Here is a 21,869-nt window from a genome sequence, read left to right on the forward strand (position 1 = left end):
ATGCGGTGGTATGAGGCCCGGTCCGCGGCGAAGAATGTCCGAAAAAAGCAGACGCGACCGCGGTTTGCTATACCGCCACTGACCACTAGTTGAGCAACTTACACAGTATAGCTAAGAAATGCGAGTACTTTTCCCACCACTGCATATTTCATCATTGTACGGTGGTGGTGTCTTTTTTTTTTATAAATAAAGCAATTTACGGGGCAAGTACAGGCTCACAACATATCGCGTTCTGAGCTTGTATATCTAATATTAGTTTTTAAAGATTCTGAAAGTGAAAGTGGTTGAGACTGTGAGGTTTATATACATTTTAAACCAATTCGGCAAGTGTAGACCCTATTCACGGCCCGCCCACGCACGCGCACTCAGCTAATTCCTCAGCAACTTCCTGGTGCTGATGTCAGCTTTGAAGGGTAAACTAACACAGAAATTGCTGGACTTAAAGCCAACAAATAATTATTTCGAACGGTAAAGTAAATTAATTACGCTTTGTGCCTTTTACTATCTTGTGTTCTTGATCATGCTAGCCGTATTTTATACTTTACTATTCGGAAATTGCATTACATTTGCGATTTCTGTGTTAACTCTATGGGCTTTTAGTAGGGTTTCCCCTTCAAACGTGACGTCAGCACCAGGAAGTTGCGTAGCGTGAATTCGGTCAATTAACAAGAATTTCATAATTAATAATAATAACTACAGTGGCTCCATGGGAACACAGGTTATTTTTCACATTTCCTAAACATTGACAGTTTTCAGTCCTACAGTGACAATGACGCAGCGTTAATTTGGTTGACTATAAGACTAAAAGACTAAGACTAAACATAACGGATATGTTGAGGGACGGAAAGGCGAGCAGGCCGTGAAATTCTTACACGCGTGCTCGTTTCATGCACGCGCCCTGCAGAGCTGGATTGTGGTTAGCTTTTTTTTCCACGCTACGCGTCTGCACATGAGACTCTGATGAGACCGTGTCTGAAACGGCCTTTAATCATAATTTGCTGTCATAATTAACACTGCAATGGTGTATATAGCGGCTGTACATAAATGTCTGTCTCCTGCAATCTCTCTCAGCTATTCTACTGTGCCTCACTCAAGTCATTACATTTTACTGTACTCACGAGTAACACCTGGTTTGCACAGAACACTCATACTTACACGAGTCAACAATAAAGCCATAAAGCCATTACGGCTTGCTAGCTCAGATGCTTATAGACTTGAATCAAATCCATTCCATTGAGTTGGGAGATGTTTGCTTTGTCTGAAGAGACAGATTATTTTTCTTAATTTATGTTTTGGTTGATGTTTGGCTTGTGCAACGTGCCGGTTGCTATGCGCTCCCAGCTCGTTGCTGAGTAATTTGCAGCCCGGGTTTCCAATCAGGTTCCATCGTCTTCCCTTCTGTCACACTGTTGAAGTTCACCCATATTGCGGCTCAGCGCGAGGCAGATTTTTTAATTTCATACTCTTGCATTATGCTCGGCTCCGCTCTGTGTGCTAACATTAGCGTCTCCAGCCGTCCTGTCTAAAATGGCCGACCAATGATGAATCACCAGTCAATTAGCCCCAGGAAACAGATGGGGAAGGCGTACTCATCTGTCGCCACTTAAGAGAAAGTGAGTTTAGAAGCAAAGTGTTTCTTTTAAAAAAGAACGGATAATTGGTCTGATGAAAGGAAATGGTTGGGGGGGGAGAAAAAAAGTTTCTTCCACCAGTGGGAATGTAAATGATGAGCTTTAAAAGTAGGAAGAGAAGTGGGACTCTGACAAGTCAGAGATTTCCTTGTGAACTGGTGCTATTTGAGTGTAATTAATCTCTCGCTGGCTGACCGGATGAGGCACACCACAGAGAAGGAAAAAATACATTTTAAATGGAATGTTAACACTTCTGTTTTTCAGTGAATCGTATGAGATGTTATTCCAGCACAGTAAGATTTCAGTCTTCATGTGGCTCCGTCTTTGTCGTCAGTTGTCCATGACTTATCTTTGACCGATATGCATCCATATTTGGGCAATGCGTTTAGCCTGCTTCGAGCGCCATTCACTTGACTCAGCCCATGACATCGTCTGTGCTCAGATTTGGACAATCTGAGCACTTTAATCTTACATTATAAGTAATTCAAAACAAAGTTGAAGTTATATATCGTCGTTGTCGGGTGGAAACCTTGTATGTCCAAAACCGTTCGTTTTGTATTTATCATCTAAAAAATATACTAAACTAGTGAAAACAGCCGATCTACAAGCACACAACGTTGTGTGCTTGTAGATCAGCTGTTTTCACTACTTTTGTGCGACGGCCTTGTGTGATGAAGCAAGGCTTTACTTTGCGAAAGAACGTACAAATTTGAAACTTGGAGATACGAGGTTTCTGCCCGACAGTGACGATAGTAAAGTATAGAACAAAAACTTATGGGGATTCCACTGTAGGTTGGTGGCAGTTTGCACAAGAAATTTGGTCCGATCGGTCCAGCGCGGTTTGTGAGATTATCTCTGGACAGACAGACAAACCGAGTTATGGCATTGGTGGCTCAATTATTTGCATTGCAAAACGATTTGATACTTTACAAAGTCAAACAACACGATATTGTGCTGTTCGCATTTGGATATATTGTTGGATTGTTGAAATTAAAATCGATGCATCAATGCAGTTACTGTATCGTTACACCGCTATTTTCCTTCACGGTCAGTGTGTAAATGTGTGCGTGAATGGATGCATGTACAGTAATGCAAATAATACAGTAAATGCACCATTTACAGGCATGCATGCACAAGTCAGACAGACTGTAAAAATGCCGTTAGTACGGTAGTTTCAGGGGCTATAGCCTCTTTGTCCTAACCAGCATTTAGAGCTGGTTAATTCCATACCCTAACCAAGAAGGTCCATCACTATTTCTGTATCTATTCGGATTCTTTCACTTCTTCTCATTATCTCTGTCGATGCTAGTCGTCTGTGAAACAACACACTGAGTTTCCCTCAGCATGATATCGTTGCTGTCAGGTAGAAACCTTGAATGCCCAAAACCATTACTTTTCAGGAGATGGAAAAAGGAAACCTGTGTTATTATTATTTAGTTACTCGCTTTTGCAAATACTTTTCTTAGGCTCTATAATTGTAAAGCCCACAGACAGACTTAACATTTTAAGTTTCACTTCCAAAATAGTAAAAAGAAATACAACATAGCAGATCTACAGTACAATCTCATAATGCGACACGTGTGCTTGTAGATCTGATATTTTCACTACTATATTGTGACTTTGTCGTACAAAAAAGCATTTTCGTATTTCTAGTTTACCAACATTGAGTCGCGGGATGCAGCATAAATTAGGCTTCATGGGCTGCAGCTGTAGTAAGTGCAGGTCTGGTGCTGTGATTATAAAACATTCCCTCCGTTCTAATGATAGCGACAGGAGTGATTTTGAGGACAACTGTTGCATTGCTTTTATTGTTTACACAAAACACCATTCCCGCCTCCTGTCCGAGGTGGGGGCGAGGGACCCCCCCACCACCCCTACTTCCTGCGGTAATGTATACCAGTAAGACACCTAAGGGCGAAAAGTGCAGGACGGAATTCGCACTGCAGGACGGAATTAATTTGCAAGTATGATTAGAGTTGCGGTTGGTTGTTTAAATTGGACTGGTTAATATGTCCATATGAGCATTCCCAGATATGGGCTTAATATTGATGGGCATAAAATGGATTCTATTAGTGTGGTTGCGCTAACAGGGCATCATCTGAGAATCAGAGGGCAGGAATCTCCATATATGGGCTAAAAGGGACAAGGAAGTAATTCATTTGCAAGTGTGACTAACGTCATGGCAACCAAACTGGTTAAACTGACACAACATATCCATATATGGGCATTCCCAGATATGGGCTTAATATTGTAGAGGTCAGCTCCATATATCTAGGTGATGATCCAGTCGTCTCCATGTATGGATATCCAAGGTTTGATCTATGATGAGGTGATGTCACAACAATGTGATGTCACAATGTCAACAAACAGGTCAACAGCTATAGACATTGAGGCATTACAAGATACGTACGGACAAGATGTGACGGTTTTCATAGTTAACTACGGTCGCAATTAAACGAACCAAGTGAGACTTGACACAAAGCCTGCGGTAGTGACTCAACGGTCTGCCCTAAAGTGGAAACATGGTTATTACAGCAGCCAGGACCGGCACAAACAACCAACACAAACAGGCAGAACACCAAATGAGTACCAAAAAAAAGGCATTATTATTATGAAAGGCCCCATAATCACACAGAGGGCTTTCAGCAGGTGAGAATGATGTTAATGGTTGCACTGAAGTACAATTAGTCTATTCAGTTACATCCGTGGTTCAAAATGTAATTTATTTATTTTATTTTTCTCAGTCTTTTATTTTCTGGTCCAGCATTCAAGGTTCAATGTACAATTCAGAGTAAAAAATAAATGTTCCGGTTCCTCAGACGTTTTAGCAGCAGCAATAATAATAGTACAATAAATGTTGTCCGTCTCATAGACTGTAAAAAAATATGGACAGCGGAAAGCCATTGGTTTCTATGCTGCGCAAATGAAGCTTTTTTGGTCGTTGTATGGGTGACACCATCATTGTAGAAATCAACTTTCATTGGTAGAAATGATACCATCTCGAATGCTATTAGCTGCCAATGGTGACGGTCACGTGCAACCGCAGGGATACATGGGACATTGTCTTGAGCTTGCCGAAAATAAAGCACACGAAGAAGAATCATCACAAGCCTATGATCACAAGCCCCTCCTACACCCTGCTATAACATCAAATATAACATAAATTGGACCATATTTTCACAAAACACATATCATGGTGATTGAAACGAGGCTTGAAATAGCGACAGGAACCATAAAGTATTTATGACAATGTTTGTAAATCGAATGTAAAATTTCGGGGGAAATGGGTGGAATCCTATGGAGAACATGTTGCTTCTGGTGCCAGGACAGCGCAACTAGCGGCCAATCATAGGAACTTTCAGTTCCGTGGCTGCTTTATTTTAAATTGGGACAACTGCACCCCTGGTCCGTCTGTAGTAGGGATGGCCAACGGTTAACCGTTACCGGTAAACCGATAAGAAATTGGTTACCGGTAAACTCTAACGGTTAATTTTGACTGATAAAAAAAGAAAAGCAACCCATGTGTCACACCAATGTCTATGCAACATCAAGTTATCAACCATGCATCTATACGCACTGCGGACACACATTTCTGGGTCACCAATGTCTGTGTAACATCCATGCATTCATGCAACTGCATTCATGCAACTCCAATCTACAAGCACATGCGAGGCGTTGTGTGCTTGTAGATCTGCTGTTTTCACTAGTTTAGTACATTTTATAGATGATAAACACAAAACGAACGTTTTGGACATACAAGGTTTCCACCCGACAACGACGATATGCTACGTATAAATATAATGTGCTGTGAGTGAAAATTATAATGTAAGGGTGCCTCGGATAAAAATACATATTCATGGAGTGCCCTGAGATAAAAAAGTTTGGGAACCCCTGCAGTAGACTAGAACTGCCAATCCGACTGCTACGCCAATGATGCAACTGACCGACTTCAAACTTGACGTGTGAATTGACGACGACCAGGGGGTGTGATGCGTCGAGTGGGATAGCTCGGATCAGCGGAAAATACTCCCAAAGATACGCTCGCAATGCTCACAACATATCGCGCTGCGGTGCGTCTAGAACTTGCACATCTGCCATTTTCGGAGCATGACACTTGACACGCAACAGAGTATAAATCGTCTCTTGTCGGTTGGAAACCTCACATTTTTGGAGCTCGTGGAGCTGCTCTTTGATGCTTTTGTGTGACGCTGTAATATGATCAAGTATAGGGTAATAATACAAGAAAGAAAAGTTAAAATATGGAGATAAGAGGTTTCTAGACCCACAGCAAGGAAATCAGACTTGATGTGAGCTAACGCTTGAATGGAAACCATTTAGCTTTTCACACAGTGGCTCTCCCTGCTGCTGAGATACCACTGGCTTTTAGACACACATGTGCACGGCATACACCCACGTGCATGTAAACGCGCGCACACACGCGCACACACACACACAGACACACAAACACACACTCACTGCACAGACGCACAAACACCTTGATATTACCGAGTGCTCCGGGAACGCCGCCTCCAATCTCATTTCTCCAGCTGCACTGACCTGTGAAATAGCGGCACGCCGGCACTGTGTGGTCCTCAGCCCCGTGCGTAAAAGGTGCACAGTGCCTCATTCAAGCCTCCAGTATTAACCCTCTGAACCTCCCCTTAATGCCATGCTGCCTGGCTGCTGGGCTGCGAAGGCTGCGAGGCACGAAAGCAGGGGCGTCACACCAAATTCTGGGCCCTGGGTACAAGGATTCACTGCGGGGCCCCCCATGAATGTTAACTATTGAAAAATAGCAGATAATACAAGCTCACAGCGTGGCACCGAGTGTCGCGCTGCAAGCTTGTATAGATCTGCCATCTGCCATGTCAGTGGTGCTCAAAGTTTTTCATGTCAAGCACACATTTTCACGACTTTTGAAAAAATAGCAGATACAAGCTCACAGCGTGGCACTCGGTTCCGCGCTGTGAGCTTGTAGATCCAGTGGCTAAAGTTACTAGGGCCCCTCCACCTTGGGCCCTAGTAACTCAGTCCCACTCCCCCCCCCCCCCTTGTGACGCCCCTGCAAGGAAGGCTCACAGCCAATGACAGCATGTGTGTGAGTGCGAGACCTGCGGTTTAATGGTGCACACTTCACTTCCAAGTTTGAAGAGTGTGATTTATTGGTACAGTCGAGGGGTGTGTGTGTTTGTGTGTGTGTGTGTGTGTGTGCGTGCATGCGTCCGTGTGTGTGTCCGTGTGTGTGCGTGTGTGTATCAGTGAAGTTCCCAGTTTTATTTCCAGAGATGAAACGGCGTATTGAGCAGCACATAATCCACCTCTGGTGGAGGGAGATTCTTACTAAGAACCAACTTCCTTAATGTTATCGCTATAACTACTAAACTCTCTCTCTCTCTCTCTCTCTCTCTCTGTCTGTCTGTCTCTCTCTCTCTCTCTCTCTCTCTCTCTCTCTCCCCCCCCCCCCCCCCCCACCCCCTCTGATGTTCTTTAGTGAAGCGGTACAGGATCTCACCTGCCACTGTGCTAAATACTTTCTCTGGCTGATAAAGGGATTAAAGCTGGAGGGAGACTGGCGGAGAGATGCTCTGATGTCAAACAACACGAGCCGACATCAGCCTTTCACACCGAGCCAAGTATCATGAGTGGATGCTATATAGATAGCAGTGGTGTAAAGTAACTTAGTACGTGTAGGCCTACTCAAAGTACTCAATTTTTAATACTTATTTACTTGTACTCCAATACATCTCAAAGGAAAATGTTGTACTTTTTCCTCCACCACAGTTATTTTAATACTTTAGTTATTAGTTGCTTTATAGAATTTGATTGTAATAACACAACACAGAAATCACAACAGCCCTATTTATATTTTGGCCATTTGGAAATCTGCAAGCTCACAGTGCGTTGCATCACGACGCATTGTGAGCTTGTAGATCTGCTATTTTCAAAAGGTTGTTTTAATACATTTTGAATTTGAATGGGACATCCTGTACAATGAGTACTCTTAATTTTGGTACTTTAAGTATATTCTGATTCCAATACTTTTGTACTTTTACGTAAGTAATTCCAGATTTCTACTTACTAACAGAGTATTTCTACATTGCAGTATTGATACTTTTACTTACAGTAAGTAAACATTGGGAGTACTCTTTCCACCACTGGCAGGCGCACAGGTCCGCAGATACCCTGTATGGGGCCCACGACATGCAAAACAACACCAATTTTATAATTAAACATTCATACATAGGCCTACATATTCTTGTCATTACATGTACAGTATGAATTGTTGCCTGTCTAGTGTCTAAATGTCGGGTAACACAGATTACATTTGTATTCTAGCTAAATCCAGAGTGTTTTGGCAATTGACATGCACAGTTTCGTCTCAATAAACAAATAAATAAATAGAATAGTAAAAGATGTTTTGCGAACCTGAATAAAGCATCACAAATCACAGAGAGAGAGAGAGACACAGAGAGAGAGAGAGAGAGAGACACACACAGAGAGAGAGAGAGAGAGCGAGAGAGAGAGAGCGAGAGAGAGACAAGGCTGTGTGTTTTGTATTTATGGGTTCTCTATCTGCTGGAGTGGAGTCATGGCCCACAGCTTTCATTTTAATCATGTTGCAATTATCACAACTCCACTGCATGTTAAGTTCCATTCCTTCCTTCCCCATAATGCAACAGTGCTGAAACATCACTTGCCGTTCTGGCAAGTTATCTCTGTGACAGACGTGTCCCGTAAAAATGTCATGTAATACAGATAAAAACAAACTTACATGCGTTTGAAAATGATATTCTACAGGGTTCCCACGGTCATGAAATTCCTGGAAATATTTTGAAATTAGAAAAATATTTTTCCAGTACTGGAAACGTTTTGGAATTGATCAAGAGTCCTGGAAGGTCCTGGGTCCTGGGAATGACAAATTAAACATTGGCCAAATTGTCAAATATTAGAGGCAGAAATTGTGAAAATAGCAGATCTACATGCTCCCAGCATGTAGATCAGCTATTTTCACAATAAAAACGTGTTATACAAAGATTCCTCAAGTCTTAGTGCTCGTCAGGGTGCCGGGGTCCCCAGTTCAAATATGATTATTTCGGGGGTCATGGCCTGAAAAAGGTTGAGAACCACTGGCATACACTACCTGTCTTTGGGCATTGCGCATAGGAGTAAGCGACTCGTTATTGAGCTGAATTATTGTTATATAGTCCTGGAAATTGTTGAAAATTAAATATTCTGGAAAAGTTTTGGAAAAGTTTGGGAAATGAATTGGTAAAGATGTGTGGGAACCCTGATTCTAGTAATTCTACTACTATGAAAGTGTCTTGCCCAGTGATTCTCAAACGTTAGGACCCCCCAGTTTATTGTGCATTAGGGCCAGTGATAATTCAGTGACAAATCAACAGTTTTCAAATGTATACAAGTTTTCAAATGGATAACAATGTATAACAATCTTTTGAAAATAGCAGATGTACAAGCTCACAATGTGTCGCATCACAACGCATTGTGAGATTGTAGATTGAAGCAATAAGCCACAAGAGGCCTCTGGTTACCTGGTATTGTATAACGGCTGAGAGGCGTGGAGAGACACAAGGCGAAGCCGTCAAGCCGAGTGTCTCCAACCCTCATCAAATCAAGCGCTCCCTTCTCTAGTTCAGCTTCACTACACTGTGGAAAGAAATAACGCACCTGGGTTTGATATAAACTGGTGTAAGGTGTGGATTATCGAGTGATTTAGACACTGGTCTAATCAGAAACCAGCCAATCAGAATCAAGTATTGGAACTAACTGTTTTAGAATGGCTATTTTCAAATGGCTAAAATGTATATTGGGATTAAGTGGTTAATGTTTTGTAATAATTATCACAATCTACAAGTAATTGGTAACTAACGTTTTCAAATAATTGTAGTGGAGTATATTTGTATCAATATTTGTCTCTGAGATGTAGTGGAGTAGAAGTAAAAATAGTGATATATTCCAGTGAAGTTAAAAGTACCTGAACATTAAACATTGTACTTAACTCTCAAAAAACCTGGAACGCGCCTCGAGTCGCGTTAGATGTTAACACTTTAACCATTATTTTATGCTTTAACTATTGAAAAATAGCAGATATACATGCTCCGAGTGCCGCGCTGCGAGCTTGTAGATCTGCTATTTTTGAAAAATCGTGAAAATGTGTGCAAGTCTTTGAATATCTTTGACCCACTCTTTGACCCGACTTCTAAATCCTTCCTCTAAATCAGTGGTTCTCAAACTTTTTCATGTCGAGGACCCCCAAAATTACATTTATTTGGCCGCAGACCCCCATCTCAAAACATGTTGTTCCAGGGACCCCCCAGAAGCAGAGATTTGAGTTGCATTGAAAAATATATATTGAAAAATGTGCACACATTTTCACGATTTTTCAAAAAATGATTTTTCAAAAAAATATCTGCTATCTTTCAATAGTTAAAGCATTCAATAATTCTAGGCCTAAAAGGGTTAAGTACAGTACTTAAGCAATTGTACTTAGTTATTTTACACCGCTGGCGGTTGTACCACGCAGTCAGTCATCAGGGCAGTTACTGTAACGCTAATTAGAGTGAAGTGGAAAGATTTCTTGGCTCCACCTTTCCTCTGGAAGGTCAAGCTCTTCTACGACGCAGTGGGGACCGCAACACACACACACCCAATAAAGTTATCGAGTCATAATAAAAATTAATTAATCTAAATGAGAGGAAATTAACGACGTCGTGGTTAAGTGCAGCCCGTCTTTCCTCCGTTCCCAAGGTCAAGCTGGTGCCGTCGGCACTGGAATGACAGGAGGGGGAGGGGGGAGGGGCGGGGGCTGGAAGATGAAAGAGAATGACGGATGCCGGGAGAGAGGGAGAGAAAGAGATGGATGGAGGAGGGAGAAGAAAGTGAAAGATGAAAAGAGAGGTATGGAGGGAGCTGAAACATTCAATCAAAAAGGGGTGCTCACTGCTCGGCCGTGGTGGGAAAAGTAAGCCATTTACCATGAGAGGGAGTGGGTTGTTGGCTGATTTACCACTGTTTCAGCGGCTCGTGGCAAACAACCCTGAAACGGTGGTAAATCAGCAAACAACCCACGACCTCGAATGGTAAATTGCTTTTCTACCACTTTTTCCACAGTTCTAACTTGCAAGGATCTTTAGTTACAATCATTAATTGTTTCAGTGGGCGGGGTCCATGAGCCAACTCAAGGTTGTTGACTTATTTACCACTGTTTTAAACCAATCAGAATTAAGTATTTGAACATGTGACTAGAAAAAGTGGTAGAAATACTTGTTTGTGTTACTTAAGTAAAAGTATATAAATACTGCAATGTAGAAAATACTCTGTGGACTGGTTTCTTCTTTTTTTTTTGTTTTTTTTTTAAATCCGCAAATGGCAGCAAAACACTCCATTCCCATTGAAATGCATCCACCCTCGTAGGTAGAATAAATGTGCCGTGTGGCCATGCCCTTACAAGTAAAGTATTGTAGAATGTCCCGTTTCAGAAGGTTTCAAATGTATAAAATGTATACAAATCCTTTGAAAATAGCCGATCCACAAGCTCACAATGTGTCACATTGCGATGCATTGTGAGCTTGTAGATTTGATTGATTGATTGAAGACTTTATTAGAAGTTTGCCTAGGAAAAGGTACAGTTTCATGACGGTACAGTTCGCTGGTACAAGGTCTACTAAAAGGAGATCCTAGAAAAGACTACGCTTATTTCCACAGGAAACCATTTAAGTATCTCATATAACATTGAATGACAGACGAATAGAACACCGTACTATGCAGTAACTAATAACTGAAGTTTGCAAATCATTGTAGTGAGGTAAAAGTACAAGAATTGAAACAGACATGTGGAATAGAAATAAAAGTATTGAAAATTGGAAACACTCCAGTAAAGTAAAAGTACCTCAAAATTGTAATTAAGTACATTTCTTGAGTAAATTAACTTAGTTACTTTCCATCACTGGTGCTCAGTCATCTCTATCCGCCAGGCCGGGCGACCGCCAACCCGTATTGATGATGATATAGTCTTGCACAAACATGAAGTCAGTTTCGCAGAACCAGTTTGCAGCCCTAGGCAAGAGCCCCCCCCCCCCACACACACACACACACACACACACACACACACACACACACCGCATTTCAAACAATTACACCATCACTCATCATGTTCGTACGCCAGTGGTGGAAAAAGTACTCACAGTAAAAGTATCAATAACAATTTATGATGATGTAGAATCAGGCATCTTGTGCATTTTGGCTCATAGCCCTAAAATTCTGTAAATAATAGCTATTCATAATAAAATCCATGGCTATTTACTGATGAGCCAATCAATCAAAGTTTATTTTATTTTTTATTTTTTTTCATTTATTTTCTTCTTTTGTGCACATTGTGGGAGCACCCCATAACTTTTATTTTTCAAATTATTTTGAGTCTTTCTGTACTTTGTGTTTTATCCAAAACCTTGTACTGTTTCTACAAATTAAATCTTTTCGTTTTTATCAGGGCCTACTTTAATGTCCTATTTTATACTTTGCCATAAGAAAGTGTAAAAAAGTGACACAAACATCCGATACAAGCTCACGAAGTGGCACACACCCGTTGTCTGAGCTTATAGATCAGCAATTTTTTGTTGCTTCCAAAAAAACATTTTGAACATTTTCCCTTACCATGACATGTCCAAAATAGGGACACCAGGTTGAAAGTGTGACTTTGTGTTTAAATATATATATATATATATATATATATATATATATATATATATATAACCAATATTAACAGTGCTTGTGACTAAATAATAACTACATTGGTTTCACTGGAGCACGTTATTTATTTTATTGTGACCGAAGGTCGCAGTTTAGTATGAGAAACGGCACATCATGTCTCCATCTGTCCGTCTGTCCGGGAGCGTGTCGATATTGTGACATAGCATCTGTTCGACGGTCCATTCTTGTGACGTGGGTGAATGTTAACCTGGTGAAAAGCTAACCTGCTGACGCGGATGAATGTTAACCTCTATGCCTAAACCTAACCCTAACCCTAACCTCAGTAAGCGTGACGCGGGTGAGTAGCTAACCTGCCAACGCTGGTTGTCGAAAGAATGACTTGTCGAAAGAGCAATATTTCCCCCGTCCGTCCGGCCGTGTACACCTTGTTGCGGTCTATGGGTTTGCCCCTCTGACATCACACTCTGACATCATTGTGATGTCAGGAAAACCACACTAACATAATCCCTTTTATGCCCATATATGGAGATCCCTGATATCCTCAATATTAAGCCCATATCTAACAGGACTTCATATGGGAATGCCCATATATAGAGTCCATATCTTTGTTGCTGATTCTACAATCTCTATATAAGGGCATAAAAGGGATCGTATGTATGATGTGAGATGAGAACTTCATAGGACTTTAACATAACAAATAACTGAGTAATAATGTTTGGGCTCTCACAGCAATCAGCATATCTCCATATACATTACATGGATCTCCATATATGGGTACTAGGGGTCTCCATATATGGGTAACTGGTCTGATATACATCACTGGCCAGATGGCCAAGACATGGCGTGACCTCCTTAGGTGTCCCACTGGTTTCATTTTGTCTTCTTCCATTTCCTGAACAGTAACAGTTTTGGACATACAGTACAAGATTTCCACCCAACAGTGACCATATTTACATATTTACATAACATTTACATAATTACAGTAGAGGGAAAGCTTTGTGTTTTAAGTGTGTCTGCCAAGTGTTGTCTCAGCGACCAGTGAATACATTGCTCTGGGTCTACGGTGTCTGCCGGAGTAAACACAGCCTGGGGTTCACATTCCTATTTGTGTGGGGAAAGCTGAATTAATTGGTCACAGTGTGAATTTTTTGCGGGTTAAAAAAATATGAGAGCTGGGAGCTGTGAAGATAACATGCTAAGAAGTTAATAGGTGTTAATTAACCAAAACTCTATAGTCACCTCTTAATTAAACACGCATGCACGCACACGCACGCACACACACAAACAACAATGGGTGTTTTTTTTCTCCCCCATATCGACATGGATTTATTGTGTGTCTGTCTGTCTGTCTGTCTGTCTGTCTGTCTGTGCGTGCCACTCTTGACATATTTTCCTTTTCTGTCTTTCTAAGTCAGACATGTCCAAAAAGTCCGACCCGGGGGCCAATTGTGGTATGAGGGCAGATTTTATATGGCCCGCGGGTGCAGCTTAATTCCTTCCTAAAATGTATTATTCATTGCCATGTGAAATTCATACTGTAAATTGACGTTTCAGGGTGTTTTGAAATTAGCCTGAGCAGATATGAGGCTATTTTTCAGCCGTGGTGGAAAAAGTAGCCCGCTACATTTTTATTAAAATGCAATGTACAGAGATACTAGAGATACTCTGTTAAAATAGCTGGGGAGGAATTGGTAAAGTTTGTGCACTTGGTGAGTAGTTTTTGATTTTTGGCATGGTGTTAGGTATGGGCATAATGTTGTATAAGGCTGTGATTTTTCATGTCTAGGGACCCACTGACTCGAGTGGTATGTCAAGTGAGAAATTGCATACGGGTCTATAGGCCAGGTAGCATTGTAGAACTTATACATTTGAAAACTTATGAAATGGGACTTTCTGCACAATGAGTGCTTTATACTTGTGGTACTTTAAGTACATTTTGATACCAATACCTTACACAAGTTCACTTTGAATTCCTGACTTTTACTTGTAACAGGGTAGTTCTACATTGCAGTATTGATACTTTTCCCACCACTGCATTTTAGTGGGACTGTTAGCTCCTGTCTCTCTCAGCTATCTTGTGATGGTCGTTTAGTTTGAGTTCCTCTCTCTGACGACCTGAGAGATCCTCCCTGAGGGGTGGTAGGTAGCCATGCAGTCTCTGAAGCTGGAGAAGTAAAGACACAGTTGAGCGCGTCTCGCTGCTAGACTGAACACAGGTCTCTGGTAGAGATGGGACGTTCGTGAACAAATCGAGTCTTTTGAACGATAGGATCCGTGGGGCGGCATAGCTCAGGGGTGGAGAAACCGTTATTAGAGCACGAAGGGTTCCCGAAGGCTCCCCCTGAGTTAATGTTGAAGGGTCCTTGGGCAAGACTCTGAACCCCACATTGCTCCCGGTGAGCTGGTTGGTGCTTTGCATGGTTTCCTCCGCCACCGGTGTATGAATGTGTGCGTGAATGGGTGAATGTAATGCACAATCTCTGTAAAGCGCTTTGGATAAAAGCGCTATATAAATGCACCATACCATTTATCCAGTTCGCAGTAGGAAGCCGTTCCTTTCTAAATGAACAGTTGTGGAAAAAGTAGATTCTTTACCTATGTAAAAGTATCAATGCTGCAACGTAGACATACTCTGCCACAACTAGAAGTTTGGAATTAAAATGTACTTAAGTAAAAGTACAAAAGTGTTGGTATCAACATGCACTTACCAATAGTAGAAAGTACTCATTATGCAAAATGTCCTATTTCACAAGTTTTCCAATGAATAAAATGTAGGATTTTTTGTTGTTGTTGAAAATAGCAGATCTACAAGCTCACAGACGCATTGTGAGTCTTTTGAACGGCTCTTTGAAAGGAACGGATCCCAGAGATCCGGCTCACTTCAAAGAACCATAAATCCCATCTTTAGTACTCAGGGTACCCTTCTTTCTCTGGGTACCCTGAGTACATCTGAGCAGGTATGACCTTACAAGCATGTTTCTGCACGCTTTCCTTCCTTTTTTTTAGCCTGGTCTGTGGGCCAGGGAACTGTGCCAGACAGGGACTGCATGCATGCTCCAACACCAGAGGTGGAAACCGGCAGTTCTGGATCATGAATGACACATTTCTACACAAAAACCGTCCCGTTGACTTTGACTACCACTCTTTCAGCATGAATGAATGAATGAATGAATGAATGAATGAATGACAACGCTTATGTCATTATAAACACCAAAACACAATTCTACAATGTTACATTCACTTCTCAATAACCTGTAACATAACACAAATTTAAGAGAAAACATTGAAATACCTAAAAAACTGCAATTCTTGGGAAATTGCAGGTGTGGTTCACTGACAAGAGTCGCTAGGAATCCACTGGGACCTATAATTCCGTCTTACCATTTATATTATTGCGACCGTAGGTCGCAGTTTACTATATGAACGGACACAGCTTGACAGTATCTCTGTCTGTCTGTCTGTCTGTCTGTCTATAACGCCAGACACTGGTTCCCCTGACACATCACTGTGACGTCACATGTGACATCAGTTTACTATCAGAACCGTCACAGCTTGTCCTACGGTCTATATGGGTTTGTCGCTCTGACTTCACTGTGATGTCACACTAACAGAATCCTTTTATGCACAGATATGGAGCTAGCTCCCTGATGTCATGGGAATGCCCATATATGGAGGCCAATCGGCCACATACCACACTAACTGCTGGTTCTACAGACAGGGATCTCCATGCATGGGCATAAAAGGGTATGATGTCAGATGTCATAGATATCACAGGACTTTCACATAACGAATAACTGAGTAAGCATGTTTGGGCTCTCACAGCATATCTCCATATACAGTACATAATGGGAACCAGGGGTCTCCATGTATGGGTAACTGGTCCGATATACATCATTGGCCAGCGACAAGTGACCTCGCCCCAAAGCGCGAGGTCACTTGTCGCTCTGAGGCGTCTTACTAGTATATTGTGAGGTCAAGTGAAGCATGACAACCACCGGGCCAGAGTTGTGCCAAACTCAAGAATTTTCTTTGTCCATGACTACCACTTTCACCAAAGTGTTATTTCCCCAAACACATGTCCTTTTGGTTCTTGCCAGGGCAGTGAGGGCACACGAATGTGCAGTCTTGAAGGCGTTCTGTCTGGTGAATACTGTAGCTGCTAGATATTGGGCATGAGCCATTATGTGTTTGTCTGATGGATGAATGGATAGATTTTCACTGCATGTCTTCATAGAGTAGAGCAGGGGTCTTCAACAGCGGGTCCGGGACCCCTAAGGTGTCATCCATCCATCCATCCATCCATCCATCCATCCATCCATCCATCCATCCATCCCTCCCTCCACCAGAGGTGGAAACCGGCAGTTCTGGATCATGAACGACACATTACTACACAAAAACCGTCCCGTTGACTTTGACTACCAGGCTTTCAGCATGAATGAATGAATGACAACACTTATGTCATTATAAGACACCAAAACACAATTCTACAATGTTACATTCACTTCTCAATAACCTGTAACATAAGACAAATTTAAGAGAAAACATTGAAATAACTAAAAAACTGCTATTCTTGGGAAGTGTGGTTCACTGATAAGAGTCGCTAGGAATCCACTGGGCCCTTAATTCCGTCTTACCATTTATATTATTGCGACCGTAGGTCGCAGTTTAGTATGTGAACGGTCACAGCTTGACCGTATCTCTGTCTGTCTGTCTGTCTGTCTGTCTGTCTGTCTGTCTGTCTGTCTGTCTAGAACGCCAGACACTGTGTTTCCCCTGACACATCACTGTGACATCACATGTGACATCAGTTTACTATCAGAACCGTCACAGCTTGTCCTACGGTCTGTATGGGTTTGTCGCTCTGACATCATGCTCTGGCTTCACTGTGATGTCACACTAACAGAATCCCTTTTATGCCCATTTATGGAGTTCCCTGATGTCATCTATATTAAGCCCATATCTAACAGGACTTCATATGGGAATGCCCATATATGGATCGACCACATACCACACTGGTTCTACAGAGGGATCTGCATGCATGGGCATAAAAGGGTATGATGTCAGATGTCATAGATATCACAGGACTTTCACATAACGAATAACTGAGTAAGCATGTTTGGGCTCTCACAGCATATCTCCATATACAGTACATATGGGAACCAGGGGTCTCCATGTATGGGTAACTGGTCCGATATACATCATTGGCCAGCGACAAGTGACCTCGCCCCAAAGCGCGAGGTCACTTGTCGCTCTGAGGCGTCTTACTAGTATATTGTGAGGTCAAGTGAAGCATGACAACCACCGGGCCAGAGTTGTGCCAAACTCAAGAATTTTCTTTGTCCATGACTACCACTTTCACCAAAGTGTTATTTCCCCAAACACATGTCCTTTTGCTTCTTGCCAGGGCAGTGAGGGCACACGAATGTGCAGTCTTGAAGGCGTTCTGTCTGGTGAATACTGTAGCTGCTAGATATTGGGCATGAGCCATTATGTGTTTGTCTGATGGATGAATGGATAGATTTTCACTGCATGTCTTCATAGAGTAGAGCAGGGGTCTTCAACAGCGGGTCCGGGACCCCTAAGGTGTCCTCAGAGTTACTACAGGGGGTCCTCCAAATCTTTGTGTGATAGAAACCCGTTTTCCCCCCCTTTTTTATATTAACCCTAGAGTCCATATTCAGAGAACTTTAGACAAAAATAGCCGATCTACAAGCTCACAACGCCAAGAGCTTTGGAGAAAAAAGAGCGCTCTAAGTACAGACTGAAAGGTCATGTTTTTTTTTAGGTATTGACGGTTCAAGTGGTTAAATATGTGAAAACACAAAGTGACATGATTCCAAAATACACTGATGATTGTGCTGTCAAGAGATGAAACTATATGGAACAGGTTGTGGGGGTCCCTGCTTCATCTCTCTCTCAACTAAGGGGTCCTTGGCCTGAAAACGTTGAAGACCCCTGGAGTAGAGACATCTCTATCTAGGCAGACTAATATATATGTACAAAACATTAGCCTTTTCATTGTTGCTGGTTACTTCATTCACCTCCAGCAGTGACTGAGTGTCAATGAATCAAACCAGACTTGATTGTGCTTCAGGGCCCGAGGACACATCTGTGGTCACTTGAGTTGATGAGGGGAGAAACTCCTGCTTCAAGCACACTGAAAGTACAGATGATGTCATGGTAGTGAATAGTGATAATGATAATCACGTCAAGGATGACTTCACTTCTGAGCTGACTGAAGTGTCCAACACTGACAGCGGTGACAGATGTGACATGGATGGGAGTCACAGGGATCAGACATACGTACTACTGTACATGGTCTGGAACACTGATGCAGATTATAGGGGGATATGATGGATAGTCTCTGATGCACAATGCAGTCTCTTATGGTTCAGGTAAGGGTTACGATGAGAAGTTTTTTTTCTTTCTTTTTTTGTTTTCTCACCTCAATTACTCCTGAACAATTAGGTTCAGAGACGTGATGTGACAGTCTCCACCTAAGCCCATAGCACTTACTAGGGGTGTAACGATACATTTTAATAGCGATTCGATACATATCACGATACATGGTTGACGATACGATACATGGACGACAATACGATACATGGACGATATTGGTTCATTCATGGCGATACGATACGATTTTATTTAATTATTTAAAATCGATATAGTAACTATTTAGCAAAGAAATTCAATCTGTGTGAAAGGTGTGGATAGTGCAGGTTTTTAAGGGAAACATATATTATTATGGATATAAATAAGTAAACAATGATTATCTGCCAAATACCTGGACATTGTATATTGACAAACCTGCACCTTGACATGAACCCAGAGATTACACACATTTATCGATAGACCAGTGTAGCTATACGGAAAGGAAAAGTAATTAAACCCCTCCTTTTCATTTTTTCTTCTTAACAATACTAAATACAATGCACAAGTCGATACAATCGATTCTTTGCACTGCCGATTCGATACGGTACAAAATAAAACGATACGATTCGATTTTAGCTGTTTTTATTTCGATATACTTCGATTTTTTAAGTTAAAAACGATCTTTCGATACAGTTACTATATCGTTACATCCCTAGCACTTACCGTAGCACTCGCCCACCCCCCAACATACATGAAAGCTAGATAGGAACACAGAAAGAAAACCCTGCCGTGGCTCTCTGGAGTGGTTAAAACTTTTTAGTTTAATACATGTTTGTAGGACCACCATGTTAAATACAGTTAAAACCAGCATGCCTTGAAACCTGGTTAGTTCCAGGTTCAAGGTTTCTCTATTGTTATGACATGTGTATAGGTGCAAAAGAAACATTCGACCTTTGTTGAGGTTTTTTTTATTTCAAAGGTTATATAAATATCCATTTACATGTATGTCTGTGTGTATGCAAAAGCCGCGAGGAGACCTCTGCCAGTGACCGTGACATTTGTTTGACACACAGCCAGCCTACTTTAACCATTGAAAAATAGCAGATATACAAGCTCACAGCGCAGCACCGAGTGCCGCGCTGCGAGCTTGTAGATCTGCTATTTTTGAAAAATCATGATTTTTCTTTGCAAGTCTTTGAATATATCTATTTAAAAGCGAACATTTGTAAATCAGATATTTGCTTCTGGGGGGTCCCTGGAACAACATATTTTGAGATGGGGGGGGGTCTGTGGCCAAATACATGTAATTTTGGGGGTCCTTGACATGAAAAAGTTTGACAACCACTGATTTAGAGGAAGGATTTAGAAGTCGGGTCAAAGATCGGGTCAAAGGTATTCATAGACTTGCACACATTTTCGCGATTTTTCAAAAAATAGCAGATCTACAAGCTCGCAGCGCGGCACTCGGTGCCGCGCTGTGAGCTTGTATATCTGCTATTTTTCTAAGGTTAAAGCATACAATAATGGTTAAAGTGGTTAAAATCTAACGCGACTCGGGCGCGTTCCAGGTATTTGAGAGTTAACCCCTTATCATTCATGCCGTTTCCTAAGCTTGTTTATTTTCTTTGCCCTGGCATGTACTGTACATTCATAAACCTGATTGTCTGGGGCTCTGTGGCTATACGTGTAAAGTGAAACAAGAGGATATGGAATGAGTGAAAGGCAATGCAGCAAGGACATGCAGAGAATGTTAGAGAGGCAGGGGCTGTCATTTCTAAAAGGGCCCTTTGGTGGAAAATATTGAAAATAGCAGACCTGTGAGCTTGGAGATCAGCTATTTTCGGTGCTTGATACCACCCAACTATTAAGCATAATCAAGTCAATACTGGAGATGTGGCGTACGGCATGGATTTCTACACAGAAAGGGCAATTCTTTCAACATAAGATGCTGCATTCAAGTTCAGCAGAGTTTGGACAAGGCAATTCTCTTGAATGCTGCCTTCATGTATGGCATGGAAAGACGGCATAATTAGTAAAAAACTGCTTTCATGGTCTGGAAAGGGCACTCTTTTGCATGCACATATATGCACATGCACATGCAATGACATACACATACACACCCACAAGACACACAGCACAACATCTATGTAAAATACAATACAAAATAAAATACACAACATACAACATAAAAGTTGACAACCGTTCACAAAACAATTCTAAATTTACATCTGTTCAATGATGCCCGACCCAGGGTCTCTTCATGTGTCCATCCCAGGGACGTGCTGGCCATTGGGAAAAGCGGGACAACTCCCGAACGGCCGCTTAATTCTCGGCCGGTCCAGGCCGGGCCATTAGGAAAAAATTAAATTGTCTGCACAAAAGTAAAAATGTAACTGTTTGCACAAAAGTAGTGAAAACAGCAGATCTACAAGCACACAACGCCTCGCACCGCGAGGCGTTGTGTGCTTGTAGATCGGCTGTTTTCACTAGTTTAAATCATTTTTTAAATGATACATACAAAACAAACGGTTTTGGACATACAAGGTTTCCACCCAACAACAACGAAATATAGGCCTAATTCATGTAATTGGCCAACTGGCTTAGAGAGAGATCTCTCTCTCTATAGCGCGCAATGAGGGCCTCTCCAACTCTTTTTCCCGGGCTGAATCAGGGGCCCAGCACGTCCCTGGTCCATCCCCTCCCCACCGTCTCTGCCAGATCTCCTATATATTGCCCATTTCAACAATCTGTTCTCCATTTGTTCTTCTTTTAACCTCAATCGGTGTGTCATTTTCTCCATGATATATATTTCCTCTATCAACTCTATCCACTGATCTTTTGTTGGAGGCTGCTCCTTACCCCATTTTGATGTAATTACTTTTTTCCCCGCTGCCAATAATATTTTGGAGGCGGCACTTTTTACAGACGGATAAAAGGGCAGGGGCTCAAGCCCCCTTTGATGTCTATGTGTGCACGTGCCTGCAATACAGTGTCCCCAAACGTTAGCGAAACCAACATAATAACAAAGTGGCCAGGCTATCTCTGTGAGAAGCTAAACATTTTGTAGTGTTTGGACAGTACTCCTGTCCTCCGCCCTGCATCCTCTAACCGTCTCTTTCATTAGACAGAGGAAAA

This window comes from Nannobrachium achirus, assembly GCF_963921795.1.
Source record: "Nannobrachium achirus genome assembly, chromosome: 22".
Lineage (NCBI taxonomy): Eukaryota > Metazoa > Chordata > Actinopteri > Myctophiformes > Myctophidae > Nannobrachium > Nannobrachium achirus.